This window comes from Canis lupus, chromosome 12, assembly GCF_003254725.2.
Source record: "Canis lupus dingo isolate Sandy chromosome 12, ASM325472v2, whole genome shotgun sequence".
NCBI lineage: Eukaryota > Metazoa > Chordata > Mammalia > Carnivora > Canidae > Canis > Canis lupus.
In genome coordinates, this window is record NC_064254.1 from 19,344,927 (window position 1) to 19,372,426 (window position 27,500).

The 27,500-nt window shown below is 40.3% G+C and overlaps 1 long non-coding RNA gene across 3 annotated transcripts in view; it reads left to right on the top strand.

Moving 5' to 3' along the window:
- Positions 1-16,308: 16,308 nt before the first annotated feature.
- The window catches only part of LOC112641206 (uncharacterized), a 53,675-nt gene continuing 42,483 nt past the window's right edge, over positions 16,309-27,500 (top strand). For 2 of the 3 annotated variants that reach the window (XR_003124550.3, XR_004804353.2), the window contains exons 1-5: positions 16,309-16,397; positions 17,172-17,347; positions 22,822-22,999; positions 25,351-25,456; positions 25,829-25,987. This is a non-coding gene — a long non-coding RNA (uncharacterized LOC112641206). The remainder of the gene's footprint in view (positions 16,398-17,171; positions 17,348-22,821; positions 23,000-25,350; positions 25,457-25,828; positions 25,988-27,500) is intronic. The other variant, XR_004804354.2, reaches the window with a different exon arrangement.

The following is a 27,500-nucleotide window of genomic DNA, read 5'->3' on the forward strand; positions in this document are numbered from 1 at the left end:
TAAAAGGGCCTTTCTGTGAATAAGTTCCAGGATTCTTTATCCTGGAAAAGAATAAAAGAAGAAAAGTCCCCACCAGTCTTTCCCTTGTTTTCCTATCCTTAATGTAGCAGACACCAGAATGGCTCTGGCTTTAATTCATTCATTCATTCATTCATTCATTCATTCATGTATTTAACATTTGCCTATTAATTCAACAAATCTTGAGTACTTATTTCAGGGTAGGTACTATGCTAGGTGCTGGCAATACAAAGCTTAAAAAGATAAAGGAAAGAAATAGTTTTGACCCCAAGAGACCCAAAAGGTAATGGGGAAGACAGCAAGCAAATAAACATGATGATGGAAGCAAGCTGGGTACAAATTCTTCTGAAGCCGATTTTAGGGGACAGAAGATAAGTAGGAAGATAAATCTATAAAGTTCCCTGGAAGAGGTCATATCTGAATAGTATTTTGATGCATGACCAGACAGAGCGTAAGGGTAGAGCAAGGGAGATGTGGGTAGAGTACTGTAATCAGAAGGATTAGAGTGAGAAAATAACAGATTCTGAGAAAATACAGCAAATTCAAGATATTGCAAAATGTTCAGTATGGCAGTCATGGTATTAAGGAGGACAACAGTAAATGATGAGGTTGGTGAATATTGCCAGAAACCCACCATGAAATACTCTGTGAGTCATACAAAAACCATCATTCTGAAAATAAAAAAGCAATGAGGAGCCATTGATGGACATTAAGGAGGTGAGTATGGTGATCATGTTTCCTTTTCCTGGAAAATTCACTTTAATAGAAGTGCAGAGAACACAAAAAAAGGGTAGGACTTGGGGGAAGAGAATCTGGTGGAAAGGCATGAGACTGAAGGCAAGGAAACAACTGGAATATTACACCAACTTGGGTAACAATTCAGATAAATAAATGGTGAGGGAAAGAACTAAGAGTTCCAAAACATATTTAGAAGATCTCATTTTACAAAGGAGGTAAAGAGGGGACTTGTGTAGGGGGGAAGCTAGCAGAAGAAAGAAGTTTAGAGGGAGAAGAGTGGAAACAACAGAAGACACACCACTCAAAATAAACCTGCAAACTAAAGTTCCAAAATTTGAAAAATCAAATACTAATAAACAGAAAAACTAAACCCAGATAAGTTCATGTTTGGGATTTTCAAAGACAGATGAAAGTATGTCTTCCATTAAAAAAGAAAGATAGAAACAAGAGGCAGGTATGCCTGGCTGGCTCCGTTGGTGGAGCATGTGACTCTTGATCTCAGAGTCATGAGTTCAAGCCCTACATTGGGCATAGAGCCTACTTAAAACAAAACAAGAAATGAATCAGAAATAGATCAAAATTAAATAAAATAAGATCTAGAAAGTGAACAACTAGAAATCTTATAAATAAAAAATAAAGGCATTGAAATAAAAAATAAAATTTGATAAATAAACTGGATTGGGATAAAGGAAGGATAACTGTACCAAAATTAACACAGAACTAATGCAGAATTAACACAGAACCTGGCACCAAGAGATAAGAAGATAAAGATATGAAATGTCAGTTACTGTTTACTGAATAAAGATTGAATGGGTCCAACAAATATTTAATAAGACTTCCCATAGAAGAAAATGCTGAGAATTACAGAGAAGTGATAAATACTATGGAATATTCCAAAATAAAAAATGTATATATATAAATCAAAAGTGCATTCCAGTCATTGATTAGGATAAATAAAAATAAAGCTACATCCAGACAGATTCCAGTGGAAGTGTGTAGTCTTTTAAAGACAAGGAAAACTCCTCAAAGGCTATCAGAAAAAGCATATTGCTTAAAAATTAATAAAAATTAAGTTAACTAAAGACTTCCTAGAAGTGACAATAAGTGTCAAAGCCTTTGGAATAATATCTCCAAACCACTGAGGGAAAATAATTATCAACCAAGTATTCCATATCCAAATGTATTATCATTTAAACTGAAGATCGAAAAAAGAAACATCTTAAAACATACAAAACTGGGAAAGTTTACCTCAAACTCACTAAAACAATCATTAAGTGATATTCTTAAACAGGAAGAAAAGTCAGGTGGAAAGCAAGAATAATAAAAATAACAGCTAACAATTACTGAGTATTTACTCTCTGTCAAGCACAGTTCTGAGTGATTACATTATTTAATTAATTGTTTTAAAAATTTAGTTAGTTATTTTAGAGAGAGAGTACAGCAGGGGAAAGAACAGAGGGGGAGGGAGAGGGATGGGGAAAGAATCTCAGACTCCACACAGAGGGCAGAGCCCGATTTGGGGCTTTATCTTGTGACCTTGCCTCGATCTCACCCTCACTGAGCCAAAACCAAGAGTCAGACACTTAATCTACTGAGCCACTCAGGCCCCCCTTTTAAAATTAATTTTCATAAAAATCCAGGACAGGTACTATTATTATCCTCTATTTTACAGTTGAGAAAACTGATTCACAAGAAGGATATATAACTTTCCCTCTGCTAGAAACCTGCAGACCTGGGGTTTGAACCTCAGCAGACTGGCTCTAGTAGACACATGCTCAACTACTACATACACTGCCTCAACAGAAGACAAAGATGAGCAAGAAATTGATGAGGCATATTGCTAAATGTAATTGTTATATGTGAAAGTAACCATTTTTTATGCCTGTAAAAATATCAGGAAGAGGTAAAGAAATGGAGACTGGTCAAAGATGACTCTTGCTTATAGAGAGTGGTGAGGAGGAGACAGAGAACAGAAGCATCAACTTCAATATCTGTGTGCTGAGAGACAGATTCATAATTGGGGAGCTGGCTGAGATGAAGAAGAGAATGTAGATGGAGCGAAGTGTCAGAGGCAGCAGGAGGAAGTGAGACCATGGCATAGGAAGTCTTCCTTGATTATTCCTTCACTTTAATCTTGCCTCTTTGGATTTCTAGAATCTTTAGGACCTCTATCACTCACATTGGCAAGTCATTATGGACTGAACATCTCTTATTTCTGTTTCTATACATTCTATCCTCTGTTACCCTCAAGTAAACACTAAGTTCCTTGAGGTGAGGAATTATGTTATATAGCCCCTTTATCCTCTTCAAGTGTCTAGAGCAATTCGTTGTATGGATACTGTGTATATTTCAAGAAACTTAGTTTAATTCATTAAAGCAATGGAAGCCTTGGAAATACTTACATTGGGTCTATAGGACTAACAGTTCTTAATTCTTTGGGATTAAAGTATTTATTTCTTCTGATCATTGTCTCTACAAGCTACACAATATATAATAGAGCTTTCTTAAGACATTTTCATTTGTGAATATTTGCCCATTCCTGAGCAGCTTCCACTGACTATTATAAATCTAAATTTGGAGATCCCAGAAATGAGTCCATGGACAAAAATTCTTTTTTTAAGAAAAGGGTGGGCACTCCTCTCGATTGAATCTCTTACAGAATCTGAGAATTATTCTAAGTTTATAGTCTCTAATTCCTCACTCTGCATTCCACTGGCTCAGTCAGCTGTCTCTTAACATACAGTCCTAGAATATTACTGTTGAGTTTGAGGTCAAGAGAATCTGCTCTGGAGGGACCAATCCAAATGTCTTGGTCCCTCTCCCTTTTTACTAACTTCAACAAGATTACTTCTAGAGAGGATCTAAGGAAGGCTCTAAGGTCTCTTTGAGGCTGCTAACGTGATCTCGAATGGTTGATTTGTTCTTTTCTTTTTCTCTAAAGTTCTAGCATGTGCTGCTATACCACAAGGTAAAGTTTATTGGTATCTTGGATCTGCTTGGAGTTCCTCAGCTCACAGGAGCCCCAGTGACCAGCTCTGGTCCTATTGTCAGAGGGCTCTACACAGTGGTTAGGAAGAAACTATTCCCTAGCTTTCTCCAAACTCTTCTGCTGTATTTCTAATCTGACCTACCAAATGAGTTCAGGTGGGGAGTCAGGGGCCAAAATGAATAACCAATGATCTCCCTCAGAACTGAAAAGCTTATATATACAACCCACTAGCACCCACAAACAATGCCCAGAAGCTTCTGGTAGCACTTTTTGAGATCCAGTGGCATGGTGGTGAAGTGTCTTTCAGGATCCACTAGCACTTCCCAAGACCCATTGGTAAGTACCCCACGGGATCTCAGACTCTTGAAAATGATCTGTCACACACCTCTAGATGCCCCACGGACTCTAATAGCATTTCCCAAAGGTACCTGTGGGCTTCTCGGGCCTTTTGTTTTTCCAGAGTGGCATTGTGTCTAATCAATTCTTCTGATCATTGTGCCAATTTATCAGGAGATCAGTTGAGCTTGAGAGAGGTGTCAGAGTCGCTGATTACTACAAAAAGCCAAAATTTAAGTAATAGTGAAGACTTTAATCACTCACTACAATAGCATAAACAAGAGGCTAAACCAGAGAAAGTGTCAACTAATCCATATTTCATCTGCTTGCTCCCCATTGCATGGCACCTGTAAAAGATCAGATGGATCAACACAGACACGGAGGTAGTCTTGCAGCCAAAGGAGCCTCTAACAAAAGGCTTCTGTGGACCTGGGACCGGACGAAGGAATATAGACATGCCTAAGAGTATGGCTAGCCAGGGGAGGGAGTCCATTGGCTGTGCACCAAGTCTGGTGTGGGTAGGGCCACTTTCCCCATGAGGTCTGCCATGTAGAGCCCTTGTAATTTTCTTTGGTAGAGTCTAAATAGTTGCACATAAGTTTTTGGTCAGGATCTGGACTCCCCACCTAGCACACTTACCTTCAGGGAACCCCTCTCCTCTCTGTGGGGCCCTGGTGAATTTGGCAATGATCATCATCATCCCTTTCTCTGTCCTCTACCCCTGCAATTGGCCAATTGTGGATCAGTTATAGTATTTTATTTCCCAGAGTGCCGTGACTGATCTGAAGATGGAAATACTGAGTCCAGACTCAGCAAATGGGAGCCCTTGCCCAGAATTTTCAAAAATTTGTATCAGAGAGAGTAATGAACTCTTCTTCTCAGCTCACAAGTTCTTAGTGTTGCCAGGGCCAGCATTTCTGCCAGTGCAGAGAGCTTGCCTGAGAATAAAGCCAACATACAGTGAAAAGACAAGCCAAATGATGGAGAGAGAGATAAAACTCTAGTTTGAATGGCCCTTGAACTTCCCAGTCATATGAACTTGTAAATCCTTTTTTTTTTTTTTTTTGGTTATAGAAGATGAGGTGATTGTTACTTAAAACTAAGCAGCCCTAACTAATGCTTTATATTTCAGTGGTCCCTTCAACCACCAATGCCTGCTCATGCTTGCACTCCCAGCCTCACCTCCAACATCATTCCACACCTTATCTTCTCAGTTCATCCCAAACACTAGATCTGTGCCCAATACCCTGAAACCCACTGTAAATCTGTTGCCAACCAATACAAGTGAAGGCATCTGCTCATGTTAAATATCAGCTTCAAAACCCAAAGAAATATAGGGTCAATTAGGCTCTTGGACAGGGAGGATTATTTTGAGGGAAAGAGAAGTAGTGGAACTTCTCCATGGTGTTCCTAAAATCGTAAGTGGTAGGAGACTGACTTTGTAGATGAAAAATCTGTCATTTTGGGGGCAGAAGAAGGAAACACTTTCCTATCAATTTTTTTTATTTGATTCTGTATGCTATGAGATAGGTTTTGAAATGTGATCCAAAGTGGAATTATCACAAAGAATTAGGCATTCCATGAAAGTAAGTGTACAGATACCCAACAAAGCAGTGACAGGTTTGACTTTCACTAAGTCCCAGGACTATTACATACTAGCATAGATTAAAACAGGAAGATGTGAGGATTATTTGGATATTATGGTCTACATTATGAATCATTAGATTCCCTTTGAATGAAAAGTTAATTGCAGATTTAAGTTTTCCACCTACCGTACTTGCTTCAGTAGGCCATATACTGTTTTCCACCAACTGAATTTTGCTGGATTATCTAAGTATAATAACATTCAAAATCAACCTAATATTTCTTGTGTAATTTTGGGGCACAATTGTAATTGATTTTTATACCTCTCTAGGGGTAACCTTTGCAATAAAGGAATACCTTCATTAGACCTATAATATGTGGTAAACTATTCCGAGAATCAAAATTATCACATGTGCTGTTGACAGTCCACCACCTGTGAGATAGTGGTCTATATATTTTTCTGACTTAAGTAATAAAATGCCATTTATTAACAAAGGGGAGTCTTAGGGGCATTCATGGGAAGCCTTTTAGGTCAGGACACTGGCTTGAGCTGAAGAATCTGCTTCTTCCAGAGATAGTTCAGGACACCCGAATTTTGATGGGCTTATCTCTTTCTCCTGCTCTCTAACCCAGCTATTCACTAAAAGCAGTTTGCCTCTGGTACAAGGCAATTTGGGAGTCTCTGTGTATGAGGATGGTGCTAGTCCCTAACATCACTTTGCTCTAGCCCAATAAAGGGGTGCCTGCTTGTGAGGCTCTGTGGCTACCACATAAGGCTCTGGGCTCCACACTCAGTGGGGAGTCTGCTGCTTTGTCTCTTGCTTTCTCCCTCTGACATCCCCCTACTCATGCTCTCACACATGCTTTCTCTAAAATAAATAAATAGGTATCAAAAAATTTTAAAAGAAGCTTTGTGGCTCTAAGTACAGTAACTGTATTTGCTGAGCACCTACTTGGGAATCTTTTCTGGTAAATGTAATTATCAGACAAGGAGCTTAGCAATTTAGAAACCTGAAATTCGTGGTTGTAGTATGACTAATATTTATTTTATCTATAGTTTATCTAATGCACTGTTCATCCAATTTATTCAAGTCTCGAATTATTTTTCCATAACACAAGTTACTATTTAATGAACTAGTGGGCAATAGAGAACACCCTTTCGTTTATGTGATGACAGATGATTTCTACTGGCCACCTGCCCCTTGATGCTTTATCCTATTTAGTTGAAACAGCAATCATACGAGGTTAGTACTTTTGTTACACTGATTCTGCAACTGAAGGAACTGAAGCATAAGGAGTGTTAGCATAGTGCAAGGTCACACAGCTAGTGCAGGGCATGCTTGGCTACAGACCTAGGAAGTCTGACTCTATGGATCACATTCTTAATTACTACACTATGTGGCCTCTAATATTTCCTGACTGGTGGTTATGCATTGAATATTCACCATGATGACCCATATATAAATGCTTGAATATAAATCACTGTACAGTTTCAGATATTTTTACAGAGCTGATATCCTGCTGCAGAGCTCATTGGCCAGGCCACTGTTAGCTTATGGCGTGAGTCCAGAGATCATTAGGTCAGTATCCTGCTCTGTAAAACAGCTACAGATAGAAGCAGTCCCTCACAGAGAGGATAATGACATAGTGAATCAGGTTAGCTGGCCTAGTAAGCTCTTCCCTGGCAATTAGCCAGGTGCTTCTAGAAGCTGAATGTTCTTTCAGTCGATGAGGGCAATCTAGGGTATAAATCACCCCTATGTCCTAAGTGTTCACCTAGCAGACCAATAGCCCAACACCTGCCCATCCCAGGTAACACTCCAAGCCCTTGCCCTCCTAACCTCTTGTGGCATACTGTGATGTGATAGCAGTTTAACAAGGGAGCTCACTCCTGATAAGGCTGTGGGGTTTTGTTTTGTTCTGTATAGCTGTAACTTCTCAAAATTAAAAACAATGTAAGAGTAAAGCAAGCCCATGTTAGGATCTACTGGTTTTGTTCTATCATTGTATCTCTAACTTGCATTTTTTAATATTGCAACACATTTTATACTTTATTCATCCACTCATTCACAAAATATGTACTGAGAGTACACCATATGCCTGAAACAGTGACAGCTACCTTGAAACACTGAGATCTCTGATTTGTGGGAATTGTCAGGGAGGAAAAACCCAATCGACTGTTCTTTTTGCAGAAGTTACTAAAGGCCCAGTGCGTGTGTGCATGTGTGTGTGTGTATTAAGATTTATTTATTTTGGAGAGAGAGAGAGAGACAGTGCTTGAGAGCATGAGTTGAGGAGGGTTAGAGGAGAGAATCTTCAGCAGACTCCATGATGAGAATGGAGCCCAACACAGGGCTCTGTCTCAGGACTCTGAGATCATGACCTGAGCTGAAATCAAGAGTCCTACACTTAACCAACTGAGACATTCGGGTGCTCCAATATCCAGTATATATTTTATTTTATTTTTGTTTTAGTTTTGTATTTGCGTATGGTTGATAGTCAGTGTTACATTAATTTTGGGGGTACAATGTAGTCATTCAATAACTCTGTATATCATGCTACACTCACTACAAGTGTAGCTACCATCTCTCACAATACAACATTATCATAATACCATTGACTATATTCCCTATGCTGTAGCTTTCATCCTCATGACTTACTCATTCCATAACTGCAGGCCCGTACCTCCTACTCCCCTTCACCTGTTTTGCCCATCCCCCACCCTCTCCCTCCAGTGTATCTTTTAACTTATTTTTAATGGTATAGAAAAGAACTCAGTCATAGAAAAACGAGTTAGACATTATGATAGGTTCTTTACATATAGCTGATGCTCACTTCACTATTATAAATTTGATATTATGTTTCCACTATTCTTATTATTTACAGACAAGGAAAAGAAAGCTCAAAAAATTAAGACAAGTACAAGGTCACATTGCTAAGGAAGGATGAGCAGTCTGGCTCTAGAAGCAGATGTTCCTGCCAATAACTAGAATCTCCTCTTCATTCTGGTAATTCTGAGGATAGGGTGCTTGTAGTAATTGTCAGGAAGAGCCACTGAGTAAGTGATAATCTGGAATCCCAATGCACAAAACCCAGGGTCATTAGGGAGAACTTTTAAAAGAATGGGCTTTGGAACAGTCTATGTTTTAACTCCGTCCCTGAAGACTGCATTTATTAAGAGTTAGCAGTATATGTCTTCTGATTTCTTTTCCCAGTCAGAATTCAAGAGATAAGTTTACCTGAAAGATAGAATGGTGTTGAAGAGCTGTGGGAAGCAATGGGATGAGAAGGCATGATTAAATTTAAGAAAATAATTGGATGTTTAGACCCAGAAATGATTTTGGGGGTTCACTCACTGAACCTCACCGAATAACACATATTCTCCAGGACATGCCAACCCAGGGTGAAACAGCACCTAATCTTTTCTCTTTTACCACTTGCATTTGATATAGGGAAACTGCTGGTTCCACTGTTTCTGGAAGGCTAATAGATATCTCACCCTTATTATCAGAAGTCCTCTTCAGAAACTTTCAGCTTCCACGGATTCCAAGGGTTCACCCTCTATGAAGCCCCAGGATGCTGCTCTCCTCTGCCACAGTAACTTAGTCCAACCCAAACTCAGGCTGCCTCCAAAAACACCATCCCAGGCAGAGCCACAAGAGTAACTGGTTACTCAGGGAGAGAGGGGACGTCTGACATTTAATTCCTGAAGCCACAGTCCCCAGAAGTTGAGAGATTTCTAAGAAACGCATCTAGTCATGTCCAAGATTGCACAATGAGCTTCTTTACTTTGTCTTTGACAAACAACTGCATGTGTTTAGGAAAAGCTAAACAGAGAATTGCAGAGAATACCAATATTAGAGCAGACATCAGAACCCTGAAAGTCAATGTTTACTAGGCATGTGATGTTTGTCTATATGACATGCACATTAACTCCTCCAGGACAGGGCCTGTGTCCTGTGCTGATATTTGCCTATCCAAGGCCCAGCACCATTCACAGTATGTGTCCAACACATGTAGAGTAGAGTCAGATATTCCTTAAGACACTTTCTTTTTTTTTTTTTTTAATTTTTATTTATTTATGATAGTCACACAGAGAGAGAGAGGCAGAGACCTAGGCAGAGGGAGAAGCAGGCTCCATGCACCGGGAGCCCAATGTGGGATTCGATCCCGGCTCTCCAGGATCACGCCCTGGGCCAAAGGCAGGCGCTAAACCGCTGCGCCACCTAGGGATCCCCAAGACACTTTCTTTAAAGCCTGCATTGCTTGTCAGTCATCATATGCCTTATCTCCAGTTATATTCTTCTTGTTGATTTTCAGAGTGATGATGGGGTCTCATTTTCATCATTTTGACCAATAACTTTGTAAAGCTTCATGCTAGTGTTTCTTGTAGCATCTGGAACTCTGGGCATCTTCTTGGAATATTTGACTCCTGAGAAGCTGAGGCCAGTTCAGAGGGAGGAATAGAAGGGGAAACTGCATGTGCATATATGAGCCACAACCCCCCAAATCCTTTATGCCAAGACATGACAAATCAGGTGATAATAAAAAATTGGGAGGAGACATGGGATAGTCCACACACGGATTTTGTCAAAGCTCTAAGAGAAAAGGTCATCTAATAAGAAACCACAAATCAGCAACTCCAGAGAAAGATTTAGAATTAATTATCAGGCTCATGGACACAACACTTTCTTTCTATAAGATGCCATTCCATCTCTTTTATAGTCAATAATGAGTTGTAAATAAGTGGGAAAATACAAGTCTTGACATCTGAACACAAGAGTTTGACTCCCCAAGCTTTCTCACTGCATCTAGAAAAGCTGACTTACTAGGGCAGATCAGCTAAAATTGCATATATATACAATTGTATATATAATATAATGATTTGTATAATGAATTATAATGATTTGTATAATGTATATGTATATGCATATGTAATCACACCAAGATATAAATATTTTTTATATCCAGTATAAATATTTTTTGTCCAGTAAGTTATACCCTGGACGGCTATAGGTGGCAATATTTTATTCCAATGTTTCCACTTTATTCCAATTGTCCTCCTGGGATTCTAGGTTCTTTTCACAGCAATGGGCAGCTGGGAATCCCCGATATTACATTAGTTAAAATTGTAACTGGGCTCTCTGTTTTTAAACTAGCCTGGTTAATACTTGACAGGTGGCAGTGTTTGAAGGCTGCCTTCTGAGAGTGAGTTTACAAGAGCACCCCAGGCACCCTCTGCAGAAGTATTTGTGCTAAATTCACAATCACTTTATTATTTTTTTTCTTTAGAGTCTGCTGTAGTTTACATCTGTTTGCCCCATGAGTCCACTCGTAAAACAAGAGTAGAATTAACAGTTTGTGAGGATTCGTAGGGACTTTATATGTTTGTGAAAATGAAACTAATTCAGCCTAACTCCAATATAACTGCTGCTGCACGCCGCGCACAGTACCCTGCATCCTAGTGGGTTCCGCTAACGGTTGTTGACTGACTGATAAACAAGTTCCAGGGTTCTAATTGGCCACGGCCTCCCTGGCTGCTCTGATGATACATTGCTTTGGGTGGAAGATCCAGCCTATATCACTCAGAAATGAGCAAAACAAAAGTATGCAAAAAAGACTATTTTATAGGTCATACTTGAGATTTAAGCCTACACCAGCTCCTGACTCCCTCTCCTTCCTTGTTGGCCATGGATGGAGGCTGCAGCCATTGGACAGTGCACTCAGACCCGATGGGGATGTGTTAATAACACAAGCCCAGTTGGAAGACCTGGAGCCATCGAGGGAGTCCAGAGAGGGCAAATTCAGTTCAGAGCACTTCAACTCATCAAACTCATTGAGCAACTTTGGGTCAAGCCAGACATTGGAAATGAGGAGATAAAAAGCACATTTTAAAAAATTTTTCAGTGGGGTAATTGACAAATATATAATTATGAAACTGTGTATTAAGTGCAATTTGAGCATTGCATATAGGAAATTGCCTTAAAGGGTTACTAAGTACACTGGGTGGTGGTGGCAGGGAGGGGAATTCAGGGAAGCCTTCCTGAGTGTAAGAATAGAAAGGATCCTGGTGATGCTAGGGGAGCCCTAGTAAGAGGGCAAGAGAATGGACAGGTATTGGAGAAAGCCAGGACAGTGTGATGACCTCGCATCAACTGGCTCACACATGCACTCATTGTGTGGCTTGTGGTGGGCCTGTGTAAAACCCTTGGCCTCTCTGCAGTGTATCGAATCGCCTGTCACATTTACCTTGAACTCTCTCTTCTCTTGGTCTCTGCACCACAAGCTCTTTCCAAGTCTCCTCACTCCATGAGTCTTGCCATATTATCTCTTTTGTAGGCTGACTCCTCATCTCTCTTGCCCCTGTCAGCGTTGGGGTACCCCCAAACCCTCTCCTGCATCTATGCCTTGTCCCTCAGTGGTCTCATTCAGAGCCCCGACTTTCAGAGCAATGATTAGGTTGATGAATTCTCAGTCTGCATTTCCAGCTTGACCTCTCCCCCGAATGCCATATGTTGGAAGACATGTAAAAGACATGTTGGAGACAGTAAAGTATCCCCCAAATTGAGATGGCACTTTAAGACCAGAAAACAAAACAGGCTACTCCACCCAGTTTACACAGAGTTTTATTCAGGGTAACTTACTGACTAGGGGAATCAGACAGAGGACAATTCATGGTAGCTGCATAGTTATGCTTTGCAAAATCCAGACCTTAGCCCCCAGATTTTAAAGAGCAAGGGGACACATAGAAGGGCATCATCATAGTGAGACCAAAGGGTTCACACATACCTCAAAGGGCTTGTGTGCACCTAAGTGACAGCTAACCTCTAATTAGATCTTGTGGCACCACCTGTGCATCAGGAAGGGAAAAGATCATGTTATCTCTAACAGATTCAGGGGAAGCCAAAACAAGCCTCCCCCCATCCCAGCCCCGGCAGGCATTTCTAAGGTATATATATTCATCTCCAAGGTGCCTAGAACATGTAGCCAAAAAGAGGTCACTGAGCAAAAGGGAACAAGCTAGAGGGCCAAAGATGGAGTCAGTATTGTCAGCATCCCTGCACCATGTTTGCATGTCACATCTCTACTCAGATCTCAAGCTTAACGTAGTGAATCCAGAATTCTTACTGTCTTTCACTCTCCCATAAATAGTACCACGAACCGCTCATCTGCTTAAATAAAACACCTAGGAATCATCTTGTTTCCCCCTTATCCTCGTATTCCATATCTGAATCAAAAACAATTCTCTTGGCTCAGCTCCAAAATAAATCCTCATTTTAAATGCTCCTTAGCATTGCAACTTCTAAATCTCTAGTTGAAGAGCTATCATCTCTCGTTTGAACCACTGCAATAGCTTCCTTTAGGTATTCATTCTCAACCCTTAGGATCTTTTTTTCAGATTTTATTCATCTTTTCGAAGCAAAATCAAACAAAATTTTTCCTCCTTGAACTACTCAATGACTTCTCATTTCAATGAGCATAAAATCCAAGCTTCTTGGGATACCTGGGTGGCTCAGTGGTTGAGCGTCTGCCTTCAGCTCAGGGGTGATCCTGGGGTCCTGGGATGGAGTCCTGCACTGGGCTCCCTGCAGGGAGTCTGCTTCTCCCTCTGCCTATGTCTCTGCCTCTCTCTCTATGTCTTTCATGAATAAATACATAAAATCTTTTTAAAAAATCCAAGCTTCTTGGTATAGCCTGCAAGCCCCTTCTCCCCTCTCTGCTTTGTCCGGCCCCTTCACTGTCTCCTCAATTTCTAGTTTCAGACCCCTTGCCCTTTCTCTGTCTTTAGCCACACCAAACATTTTCTAGTCTCAGACCTCTGCAGTAACTGTTCCCTTTGCTTCAAGCACCCTTCTTCATGACCCTAGAATGCTACCTCCACTCCTTCAGGGTTCAACTCAAATACCCCCGACACACACACACACACACACACACACACACACACACACAGAAAGCTCTTTTCTGACCATCCGAGGCTCAGCGGTCACCACCAAATCTCTTCTCCTATCTCTTTTTTATATTCCTCAAAAATTGTGTTATAGTCTAAAACTGTCTTACTGGTTTGTTCACTCACTTACTATCTCTCTTCCCTGTTGAGAGAACAGGGACTTTGATTTGCTCACCCCTAAAGCCCTAGTGCCTAAAGAAGAGTGTGACATACAGAAGGGCTTAGTAAATATTTTCCAGTCACCTTGTGAATGTCTGAACCAAGGGTAATTGGCTGTGAAGAATCACCAGCAAGAGCTCAGCTGATTCAGGATTGTCATCATTGTATCGTGAGGGACTGGACCCATCAATTGGATTGGGATGTTGTGAATTGGAGACACTGGGAGTAAGACTGTCAGCACCAGGGTTGATGGAAGCAGAGCTAGAAGTGATGTCGCTATACTGGTGGTCCATTAGAGTAGAGGAGAGTGGAAATTTCCTGCTTGGGAGATCACAAAATGATCAGACTGCCAAATGATTTTCTGGGAGGCCTCACCCTGCAGCTTACAAGATGGTTACCTGCTCTTCCATACTTCATCATTAACTAAGTTAGCCTGAATGTGTCTCTGTTCTTACACTTTGCAAGAGACTAACTAATGGAAAATTTTTATTATATCTTCACTTCAGCTGAAAGCATACTGGGATGCAGAGGGAGGGAGGGAGAGACTTGCTCAAGATTGCAGGGCTGAGTCAAGGCTTGAACTTTGCCACCATATTAGTTGCCTCACAACTGTCCTAGGAGATAGGAAGGAAATAAACTACCTTGAGAAAGACTCTCTTATCCCTTAGGTAATTCACCTGGAAGTTGGATAACTACCTATAGGGAATGCCTTAGTAGAGGTCCATGCTTTGGATTCACAGAAACTAGACTATATTGGCTTCTTAGAAAAATTCAAAGCCTGAGAATCCACGATGCTGTATTAAAGGGAAAGCATATGTATGACTGAGGTGTCCTTTCCTCACACTGGGGTTTCTTCTCCATAGTCCTGTGGAAGGCTCATTCATTTGGAGATCTTGGTATGCTAATACCTCTTCAGGAATTTCAGTCACCAAAAAAAAAAAAAAAAAAATTTCTTCAGTTAAACTTCCATTCAGGTCTAAGTTCCACAGATTTCTTTATCACCTGGATTCTCTGCTGTCGCTCTCCTGATCTATGAGGTTTTTAATTTCTGATCCATTATACCTGTAGTGACCAGGAGAAGCTACAATTCCTGGGACTTGCCTTCCCTAGTAACAATAAAATAGTCCTTTGTAAAGGATGTAGCAGCTACAGCACCAGTAGGGTCCCTACTTGTGAGGCAATTCTGTGTTTCCATAGGACTGTGACCCAGCATGAGAAAGTGATTTGTACCTTCACATAGGCCACTCTCAGCCTAGAGTTCAACCTAAATCTTGAAGTGCTGTGCTACTGGCTTTCCTCAGAAAGGGCAAATCATGTCTGACCTGATATAACCCTACCATTGTTCAAAGATCCCCATCATGACATACAATATCTCTTTCATCTTAGTAAGCTATAAAATCTGGAGTGCAAAGTCAGAATGATTTGTTCCCAGGTATTTTTTTTTTTTTTTGAGAATCGTAGGTGAAATATTTGGGACTCTCTATGATGTATTTCAAAGTATTCACTACTAGCTCTGGAGGACTGTGCACTAGATATACTTCTGCTACTTGGTGGTCCCCAGAGGTTGACACACACCAAGCACAGCAAAGCATCTGGAGAGTTCTTATTTGCAAGACTTTGAACATGTAGACACAAGCTCTTGGGAAATTTCCACAAGCAAAATCACATGATAACCTGTGGAAGACCCAGGTTTGGCCCATCACCAGGTAGATAGGAGAAATTGGGAGTGGTGGATCTGTATATTCTCTATTTCTCCTGAAATCCACACAAGAAGAAATGGGCAAACCAAGTCATAACAAAAATTGCAAGTTATACTTTCAGATCAGCTTTCTCATTGAAGGTGTTATAACTTACAGGGCTATATAAGAACTTTTAATAAGTTAGACCACCCATGAAATTACTAAAAAAAAAAAAAAATCCAGTCTTAAAGAAACCAAATAGAGCAATATAATATTAATTTAAAAAGAAGATATAATGTGGGCCTTAGTGCACTAGAAATGTACTTCAAATTAATGGCACTATTACATGAATCAGATTCTGTTGTTGGTAAGCATATTTATGCCTTTAAGGTCTTTTGAACTAGTTTATAAAGCTAATAGGTACGGGTCTACCTAGAAATTTGGGGGTGCTATTTTGCCCAGAGGGATAGAATGAGGGACTTAGAATATCTGTCTCCCTGGGATTCTTTCTAGACATACTAGAGCCACCAAATTAAAAATGAGAGAAATATAAAAATATCAAATTGCATACATTTCACTAACATATAGTGATCAAGCACCTGCAAGACATCTGCCAAAAAAGGGGCCAAATTTGCGGTGCCCCCACCCTAACATTCCTGCCCCAACCCCAGAGCACGTTAAAAAAAAGTCCCCCAAATAAGCAAAGAGTAGAGACCATGAATACTGTGCTGTAGTCATTCAGTGAAAACCCAAATTAACACTAATTATATTCTGGCTTGCTGTGGTGCAGCCAGTGTGACTTCACAAGGGAAAATGGCATCCGTGGCACTGGGTGGCATCATTCTGACACATTTACAGACCATTAGCCAGCGCTAATATCATTTCAAAGGGCTTGTGTCAAAGTGGGGAGGGCACCCGAGGAGCGCCATTCAGTCCTGTGTGATCTGTGAGTGAAAACTCTGGGCACCCAGGGGAGAGGAAGGGCTGGCACTGGGGGTAGGGGTCCGTTCCTAGCTTACCTACATCCCTCAATGTGGGTCACTCAGGGCAGGTTGTGTCCTCAGGCATAGAAAAAACTTCTAGAAACTTCTCTTTTTTGGGGAGGGGTTGGGGTGGGATCTTGTCAGTAAATGCCCTTGCCTCATTAACTCATAGAAAGATGTTAAGTTCTTCCTTGGTGTCTGAGACTAATGGCCACGTGACGCAGATGCTTCCTGGGTGAAAGCTGTAGTTTGTTTCCATAATTGGAGTTTCCGAATTAGGCTCTCTTAGCCTAGCAGGCTTCTACCAGGGGGAGGTGGCCAGGTTGACTGTGACCTAAAGGAATTGCTAGACTGGTGGGGAATTCAAAAAACATTCATGGGTTTCAGAGAAGTAGGGCAGGAGAAGCTGCCACTGGCAGTATGGTCCCTGACCAGCCAACAGGGCATCCCTGGGGACTTGCTCGATAAGCAGGGTCTCAGGCCACAGCCCTCCTAAGCCAGAATCTGCATTTCAATAAGATCCCCAGGTGATTCCCATGCATATTAGCTTTTTTAAAAGCCTGACCAAAAAGAATGCTTTTTAAGAGAAGGGTCTTTTTTTTTTTTTTTTTTTTTTTTTTTTTTAATGAATGTCTACACTGACATTGTATGTCTACATACACTGAAAGCTCTTGGGCTTTCTTGAAGTTAGACCTCCACCAAATCTCTTCTATCTGCCTTATGTCCTCTTTTACCAGTCTATTGCTCTACCTCCTCCTATGCGCCCAGTTTGTCCATGCAGCCTCCATAGCCATCTGGATCCTGCCAGCAGAAGGCCCCAGTCTGCAGTTAAAGCAGCAGAAAAGTGGAAAAAGCACCCAATTTAGATCATAAAAACTGGATCCAAACCTTAGTTCTGCGGAATCCTGAAAAAGTAAGTCTTTCCACTTCTCTAATAACACCCTCGATGTTTTCCTGGATGCAGAGATGAAGTAGCGTATGCAAAAGAGTTTTATGAGCTGTAAAGCATTAAAGATAAACCTAAGGTCATGTTCCCCAAGGGGCTATTTTTGAACATAAGCTATTCATCAAGGGGGCAATACTGTGTAAAGTTTAAGGACGTGGGCTCAAAGCAGATTGCTGGGGTTCAAATCCTAGAGCTACCCCTTCCTGGTTCGAAGACATCTGACTCCGTTTCCTCATTTGTCATGGTAGCTGCTTAATTATTATGATAGGGCCATTGTGAGGAGTGAAAGAATTAATATCTATGACATACCCAAAGACGCCTTATAAATGTCAGCAATGATTACTATCTGTCCCTGATGTCCAAAATATCCGTAAATATCAGCAATGACTACTGCTAAGTGTGGGTAACTTTACATCTGGGAACTTTATACTTGTATCATCTGTAAGGGAAACACAGAGACATGGAATGAATGAATAGAAAACAAACTTAGAGGCATTTGGGAGTGGGGGAAAGAGAAAGAGATAGACAGATATCCCGAGCTACAAAGGCATAGAGTAATACATAGAATAAGCAAAAAGCAGCCCTGGGTAGCTTATAAAAGGGTAGACTTTATATTATAAGGAAAAATAAGCATGGGGGGTATCACTGCAAACAAATGATTATTTGTTATAGTTCAGAGCCAAAATAGTCTAGGGTCCTATGTCAGGTGCTTGCCCACCTGCAGGGACAGAATTGCCATTATTGTGCATGGAGGCTAATTCTACATATTATACGAATAAGTTATCATACCATGCCCTTAAATAAATAAACTCAAGTTAAAGAGCATGACTTTATGCCACACAATAAAATTATGGAAATGCATTGAAATGCACTTACGATAGATCTCCAGAAAAAGCTTTATGTTCTTAGATCTCCAGAAAGAGCACTTCATGCCATCCCTCTTCATGCCATCCCTCTTGTATGGAAGTTTTGCTTTTGGTAACTAAACCAGAGACCTGCCCTCAACCATTTCCTCCCTGCCACATAAAAGACCACAAGATTCTGTGAAATCCTGCCATGGTCCTTTTCCTGTGGCTCTGGGACTCTCCCTTCCAGCCATGGCTCACAGTTGCTCACATAGCCATGGTCCTCTTTCCTGGGATCTTCTCCTGTTGAGTCTCTTTTGAAGGAGTGTTTAATGTGTCCCTGGATCGCTATTTTCTAGATAGCTAGCTCAACTTCTGCTTTCTCACGCTCTTTGCTACCTATGCTCCTATCCTGACCTAGTCCAGGTACAGGGCTTCCACTTCAGGGGGTGTAGGCAGCCTCCTTCAGTACCTTCTGCAATCGCCCTGTGCTCATGGCCATCATGTTAAAGACTGCAGTCTTGAAAGATGATCCTTCTCCTACATAGAACCCTTCTCTTCACTTCTGAAGTTCTTTTCCATTCCCCCAACGTCCTCATGGTGTCCTTTGTTTTTTTTTTTTTTTAATTTTTTTTTTAAATTTTTTTTTAAATTTATTTATGATAGGCACACAGTGAGAGAGAGAGAGGCAGAGACACAGGCAGAGGGAGAAGCAGGCTCCATGCACCGGGAGCCTGACGTGGGATTCGATCCCGGGTCTCCAGGATCGCTCCCTGGGCCAAAGGCAGGCGCCAAACCGCTGCGCCACCCAGGGATCCCCATGGTGTCCTTTGTTGAGCACAATACCCCACCATGGTGCTCCATTCTACCACCATTCATCTGACTTGCTGCCTGAAATCCTGCCATCAGATATTCTTAAGGTAAATGCCTCTCAGAGAAGTACCCTCAATTAAGCCATTAATGAACATGTGGGGGAAATTAGTGAAAGGGGATCCAACACCTTATAGTGTTTAAGATTTGACCAGATGGAACAAAATGGTACAGTGTGAAGAAGTTCTTATTGGAACAAATGTCACCTTGTAATGAGAGAAAGTAAGCAGGCTGTCTCATCAGGACTTAATTCTTGGGAGGCAGCCTTTTGCAGTAAATGAGATACAATGAGACAGTATTGTGAGGAAGTTTTATTCTGCCTCAGTTATTCTCAGATGTTGATTATGCCAACAAGATCATTTCCAGAGTCCTCCTAAAATAATTATACATATGAAATTCCATGGATTTGTGTTTGAAGTATTCAAATCTTCCTGGAATCCAAGACTCCACAGCTTCATTGAAAATTCAGTTAACATCCTTGCCCACTGACACTAGAGTATTGATCGAGTGGTATTATAAACATGTGCTTTCTAAGGATGACACTTGATGGGATGAGCACTGGGTGTTATACTATATGTTGGCTAATAGAATTTAAATAAAATAAAATATCTTTAAAAAATCATGTGCTTTGGGGTGACTGGGGACTCAGTTGGTTAAGCCTCTGACTTCAGCTCAGGTCCTGATCTCAGGGTCCTGGGATGAAGTCCTGTATCATTGGGTTCCCTGATCAGTGGGAAGTCGGCTTGTCGCTCTCCCTCTGCCCCCCCCCCCCCGCTTGTGCTTTCTCTCTCTCTCCTCTCTCTAATAAATAAAGAAAATCTTTAAAAAACAAACATATGCTTTGGCAAAGAATAATTCAGTGACATTTGTGTACAGTTTTCCCACAAAAGTTCTGGGAGACAGTTTTGGATCTGCTGGTCCAACATGTTCATTAATGTGCCCAGAGGGAGCTCAAGGCAGTCAGCTAATAAAAAAAATGGGGATAAATGGTTATTTTTCTTCCTTCCATTCATGAAAATCCTTTCTCTGAGTGACTTAGTATATGTAGAGCACAGACTCCTGAATGAGAAGAAAGGAACAGAGGATGAAACTGATGAGTGACCTCTCCTTTGATTCTTAAACAATCACCAATATCCATTGATTACAAGCACGTTCACACATACATTTCAAGGTATCATTGTGGTTTTTTATTTCATTCACATGCGTGCTCTCCCTGTCTCTCGGTTACTCCCTATCTCTGACTCTCTTGAATTATTTAATGTTTTTCTCCAGTTAATCTAAATTAGAGGGTTTTTTTAAGGGGGGGGGTGGATGGGAAGAGACACTAAAAATAGTCACTGAAGCCAGGATATATTACACCAACTGCTTTTGCCTCTGGTGGTTACTGGAGTTTCCTTTGTTGTCTTGTTTGATTGTTTCATTTATATGGCAGGTTAGACAGCAACAGACTTCTGTTATTGCCTTTTCTCAGTGGTGGATTTTTTAGGCTCAGCTCCCCCTGAGGCAGCCACTCCCCATCCACAGCTGGTGACAAGAGGTGCTGTTGCTCTCAGTGCTTACACCTACTGGAGAAAGATCAACAGAGATGCTATTAAGTGGCATAGAGTGTCTCCATTTTTAACTGTTTAGGCTTTTGTTGAGAGACACACGTGTACACACACACACACACACACACACACAGAAATTGGCAAAAAAAAAAAAAAAGCTAAGAGAGAGAGATCATCGGGCCAGTTGAATCTTCTAGATTCTTTCTGTCCTACTTCTGCAGCTGTTCAATTGCGTTTGTCTTTGTTCTTGCCTTCCCATCCCCAACTTCTGTCCTCTCCTGATTTTTTGCTGCTATTTTTCAATAAACAGAAATAGTTTTCTAACCAAACTGTGACAGAAATACATTAAAGTGAAGAAGACATTTGTAGGTAGGGCCAGGGTTTTCGAAACACAGTGAGAGCACGAGGATCAGAAATCCAGTCCTCGGGGCTATGTTTTAAAGTTCTCCCAGGAAACTTTGGGTCATTAGTCCCTTTCTCACTTTCCATTACTCTTTTAGTTAATGCAGCCTCGGAGTCATCCTTGGCATAAAACTGGGAATGAGGAGATTTATGGAGGAAAAGGAAGTGAAACTTTATGAAATTAAACAGATTAGATGGTTCTGGTAATACTTCAGGCAGTAAATTAGCACTACAAATTGCAAAGAGACCCAAAGGAATCTTCCCAGTTAGGAGAGGGTTCCTGCCCTCAAGTCTTCAGGCACATTGGCTGCCTTTTTATTTCCACTAAAGTCCAATCAGCAGAGAGTCGGGGTACAGAGTCTCCAAATAGTCACACTGTTGTTTTTGGTTGTGATGTTTTTTATTTTTTATATGCGTGCTAAAAGCAAAGTAAGGTAAGGAAATGTAGGATTAAGAAATATCACCTAGTCTTCAGTTTAAGGCCAAAACCATCTGATCACCTACTATGTGCATAGCACTGAGGTATATATAATCATACTCCAAAGAAAACATTCAAAAGATATTAAAAAGGAGGGAGACTCTGGAGCCAGGTACCTAAATTTAAAGCCATACCAGAGAGGATGGCAAATGTCTTTTTTTTTTTTTTTTAAGAGAGAGTAAGCATGTGCACATGAGTGGGTAGAGGGTGGGAAGAGAGAGGGAGAGAGAGTCTTAAGCAGACTCCCCACTGAGCAGAGCCTGACACAGGGCTCAGTCTCTCAAGCCCGATATCATGACCTGAGCTGATATCAAGAGTTGGACACTTAACCAATTGAGCCACCCAGGTGCCCTGAGGATGGCAAATGTCTTTAAGGAGATTATAAGAGAAAGTCAGCAGTCCCTCCTGTAATAATAATGCAAGTCACCAGGTGACTAAGAGTCCAGGTTAAGTCCTACAGAAGATCAAGAAGGGTGGTGTAATCAGAAATGGCCTGGCTGTGCTGAAATTATCATTGGGAATTAAAAAATAAGTAGGATTTGGACAACTGTTATAGATCGAAGAAGCCATTTTAAAATGTCTCCCTCTTTCCAAAACTATAAATTTATGAGTGAATTTGGCTCTATGTTTTAGAAAATCCCCAAAGTCCTGGCTATTTTCTCATTTGAATAAACCTGATAGGCTCCCATTAATATCACGAACTCGCCCCCTAAGCAAACTGAATGAAAATGTGGTGATGTCATATCATAGAATACCGCATGAGAAAGGCCTTCAACATCCTGTGACTTCAATTTCATTTCTATTCTTGATTAGTCTAGAATGGGATTTCATTTTAAAACTGGGAATCCTTTTCACAAAAATATAATCAATCTTGAGAACCCCCTGAGTAATTTATTAATCATATCATCAATGTTTCATGGCACAGGAGAAGGAGATTTTAAAACAATGTTTCATTTAAGGACAGTCTATAATTCAAAATTGATACATTCCAATATAATATTTAATAATATTTATGACACAAAAGAGTTAATTTTTACTTTTCCCCATTTAATACATATACACTATTTACTTTACTATTTAATTATGTAAGAAAAAGCATCATTTGTGTACAAATTAATTTTTAAAAAATGTGTTGAATTTGGTTTGGGGGCATCTGTATTAAAACATGAATTAAAAATTAAGTGTTTTACAACATCAAAATCTTTTAAAAATGCTATTATAACTTCTTATTTGGAATTCATATGCTTTATTCTCAAGTAATTGTTATTTTTAAAATATTTTTTTCTTGTGTTTCTAAAGGAAAAGATAATGGAGAAGGATTTTGGCTATTATTTGCATTGTCTTTGTAAATAATACATCTTAGATATGGATAGTCTATTTCCAACAAATGAACAGCCAAATTGGCCATAATAAGTGCTGTGTTTCCAACATGTGTTTCACAAGACTGGAGACAAGGTAATGCAGGAACTCTGATGAGGTAAGTGTGCCCTGTGGGTTCTGGGTAGCCTTTTCAGGGAGAGCTAACATAATGTGATGTTGAGAGGAGGATCCTGGAGCTGGGCACCTGAATTTAAATCCACCTTTCCCACTTTCTAGCTGTGTGACCTTAAGCAAGTGACTTAACCTTTCTGAGCATCAGTCTCCTCATCTATAAAATTGGGATAATAATAGTGCCCACCCACCCTCTGAGATTATTAAGAAAACTGAGTTAATTCATATTTTTATTTTGTATTATTTTTAAAAAGATTTATTTATTTATTTTAGGTTGGGTAGGGGAGAGGTAGAGGGAGAGGGAGTGAATCCCAAGCAGATTCCCTGCTGAGTGCTGAGCCTAATGCAAAGCTGGATCCCATGACCCTGAGATCGTGACCTGAGCCAAAATCAAGAGTTGGTCACTCAACCAAAAGAGCCACCCAGGGGCTCCTAATTAGTATTTTTAAAGCAATTAGGACAGTGCCTGGTATATGGTGCACACTATACATATATTAAATAATAAATTATTTAATAATAATTAAATAATAATTATTCTCCTCACTAATTTGTATTAAAAGTAAAATACCAGCATTTTTATGTGTATTGCTTGTATAGATTATATCCTGATGTCTAAGAGTAAAAATGATTTTAAAATGTGTAATGGTTCACATATAAAATGTGGCTGGATCACACACAGGCTCATAGAATCAATCAGTCAGCATGCAAATTTATGTCCCTTTTTGCATATGTTCAGGCTCCTCCTTCTTTAAGAGCAAACATTTAGATAATTATTTTTTAATTGAAATTGAAACTGACATCATTACCACCTTTTAAAACAGAAATTTCCTGGAACATCTTTACAAACTCCATGATTTGGAAAACCAGGCCAACAGTTTATCTCTAGATTTGAAGGCAGCTCATAGTATCTTTGTAAAGCTCGCTTTCATTCTGGCTCAAAATAGGAAGAAATTTCAAACTTACACACTCTCAGTGTTGCTTATACAGCTGTGCGGGCTGCAGACTGCACATCTTCAGGGTCCTGAGCCATTTTCTATGTGAACGTTGCCACCAAAGGGTACAACTGAGTACCCCTGGATCCCCTACTCCCTGTATGATCTGTTGAGCCATTTAAGACCTATCTTGTCTCTCTGTCACATGGCAATCTTCCTTCAAATACTGGGAGATAGTGATCATATTATTCCAAGTCTTCTCTTTTCCAAGTTAAATACCATAACTTTCATCAGTCCTGTTTCATATGGCATTTTTCCAAATTCTAAATTTGTTTGTTCAACATTGATTGAGTCTTGACTTTGTCCCATGGTAAGCTAGTCTGTGGTGATACCACTCTGCATAAGGTATAGCCTCTCCCCTCAAAGACCATGTCCCAGTTTGTTGTCTTCCCCTTGTATGTTGCCTAGCACTCAACAACGTACTTGGTTGATGAAGTCTGGATTGTAGCTTGCTTTTTTGATTGCCACAGACAGGTGCTGAGTGTCCAAACTCACATATTCTGTGCTTAGCTATGTCTCTCTCTGCCCAGAGTTTGGCATTTTGATGCAAAGAGCTTTATTTTCATTCATGCTGATTTTCATATTCTAAGACAGTCTATCAAGCCCCAGTTATTAACATTTTAAAAATATTCAATATATTCATTGTCATTCCAAATAAAATGACATTTTTAAGTCATCCATTTAAAATGTTAGACAAAGCAGAGTTCCCATTGAAGCCCTGCCCCCTGGTACCATTCCTATCCATTAACATGTTCCCTATGGTTTCTGTTGTTTGCATGCTAACTATATGCATTTATAATCTTTAGTCCTCAAACTTGTCCACCAAAGATCTCATGTGGGGTTTTTTCAAATTTTTCCCTGGAGTCTTGCTTTTATGTCGGTTATATTTCCCTAATTCTTGGTGTAAAGAACCTACCAAAGGAATAACTGGATATTGTAGAAATTGCTTGTTTTAGGAGACCCCATGTTGGTTCTTAATAATCACTACTACATACCCTAGGATTCTTAAGCCAGCCCTTTAATAAAAAATCCTGATTATTCTGGAGGCAGTAATACTAGAATTAAGGACCTTAGTAGGTTGTTTGCAAAACTTTCCTTTTAAAATTATTCCTCTTAAAAATTACCCTGGCAACTCCTGGTCATCAGTTCTGGCATCCGTCTTATTCTCCAAGATTCCTCTAAGACCAAGGATTACAAATTCAGCCATCTTAATTGCAAATCCTCTCTGCAGAGCTAAAGGCCATGGTGGAACTCTCAGAAGCTGGCAGAAAACATCCCTTGCCTCAGACAGGATCATCCTAATTAATAATAATCACAATAATATTGTGCTTTGCATTTTATCCAGGGACACCTGAACAGCCGAATGCTTTATGAACACTATTTAATTAAGCCTTATGACAATCCCGTGAGGAGAACCTGGAAACTGAAAGATTGGTTTAATCTCTGCATAGGTAAGGAGACCTGTCAGGAGGAGCAGGGCAACAATGTAGGAGGAGACAGGGTGGGAGGTTAAATAGAGAGAGGGATTGATGGCAGATGTGCACTGAAACCTTTCTAACCAGCCACCAGCCACCAGCCACCAGCCACACACCTAGAGGAAATTCTCATATCTGAGTCTTTCTGAAATGTTCTGGTGGAATTTTATGTCTGTCCCTCCGAAATAATAGCCATGCTCTATGTGATTCATGCTTCTAGATGTGACTTTAAATTTACTAAAGAAAATTCTGATTAAACAATGTTTGTATTTCCTCTCACTGTCTTGCTATACCTTCTCTCTCTCTCTCTCTCTCTTTGGTCACCTCTCTGGGGCTCATATTTGTCAGCCACAAGAATGAGATGCAATTAAGTAAAGCAAATGATCACATTCATTGTCAATGCCAAGCCCACCTGGTTCCATCCTATCAAAGTGGTCAGAGACTCAAGGTCTAGCTGGAGAAAGCTATTCCAGATTCATCCAGGGCAATTCCACTCTTGCCCAAGAGGTGCGTATGAGTGCACAGGTGCACAGCCTGGGGCTGGTATCTGCTCTGCCCTGGGAAGCCAGACTCCTTAAAAAACTTCCCTAATCACCTAACACAAAACCAGAATAAACAGTTCAACCTCTTCTTTGCGAAGCTCCCTTGAGAAATAAAGTCTGTGTGATATTGAGTAATGGAAAAAAAATAATTTGAAACTTCCTCTATTGACTTAAACACAACACACAGGGACCATTTTTTTTTTAATTGTGAACACTTTTGAAATAAAACTTTTACCTCCCTAAAAAGTACTTGCTAAGCTAAATGGTCTAAACATCGCAGCCGATCACAAAACCAAGGTGTGTTGAGTTGAGTTAAAATAAGTTTAATGGAATGCTCTTTCCCAACTGAGTTTATTGTCTTCCTTCACACTTGGCCACCACGTAGCACTCGCACACCTGAGGAGTTTCTCAGTAGGTTTCTCTGGCTATGGCTTTCCTTTCCTGCGTCACAGCTCACAATTCCACCCCGTGGATGGACCAAATGATGGACAAGAAGAAAGCAGACATGGTGAATAACTGGTTACTGAGATAAGCATCAGTAGTTGGTCATTTAGGTTGCTCTGTATTTTCTGTTGCAAATCAGTCTGGGCACTTTGTGGAAAACTGCCATAATTGTCATTTTCACCTTACTGTCAGGGAATGAAGCCAGCACATCTGTATATATATATATATATATATATATATATATATATATATATATGCATATGCAAATGTGGACAGAGAAAACGTGCACACATTCAAATATGCACAAACAGGAGATATAGATACTTATTTATATATCTATATATCTATATATTCTTCTCCCATCCATTCACCGCCAACACCAATTGCTTCAGAGATGAGGAAATGAAATGCTATTTTTAGAGAAAAGACCGATCTTTCATACGGATTGTCCAGAAAATGACGCAGCCTGCCACCCATTCAGACCTCAAGGCATTCAAGTGCTGCTTTGTTCCAATGCTTACTTCTATTCAAAGTTCATACTCTAAGATTAAATGAGCCTCCTTTGGCCAAAAGAAGAAGCTCCACCAGCATTGCCACTGATGCCCTTCTTTCTGTGTCTGCCCTACACGGGAGAAAAATGAACTTGGGCTTTGCAAAACTAGCGGCCCAATTATATTTTTAAAAAGATGTTTTGCTGACATCTAGAGGCATTGGGTAATAACACTTATTAATAATGATTCTTCCCACTTCTAGGGTGTCTCGCGTCGCACGAGCCCCTAGCTCTTTACACACATTAATTAATTACGCATCACAGCACCCCTGTGAGGTAGAGTAGGTAAGCATTATTATGTGCAAAGGATTTATTGATTTTTCAAAGCAATATATAGCTGGGGCACAGAGGGGAAAACCATAGGAGCATGAATTAAGGAAGGGAAAAAAAGAGATACAGTGAATGTAAAAGAAAACAAATAAAACGAAGAATTACCCCCACTGTGCTCTTTAGAAAGGAGTGATTACTTCACAAGTTTCAAGGG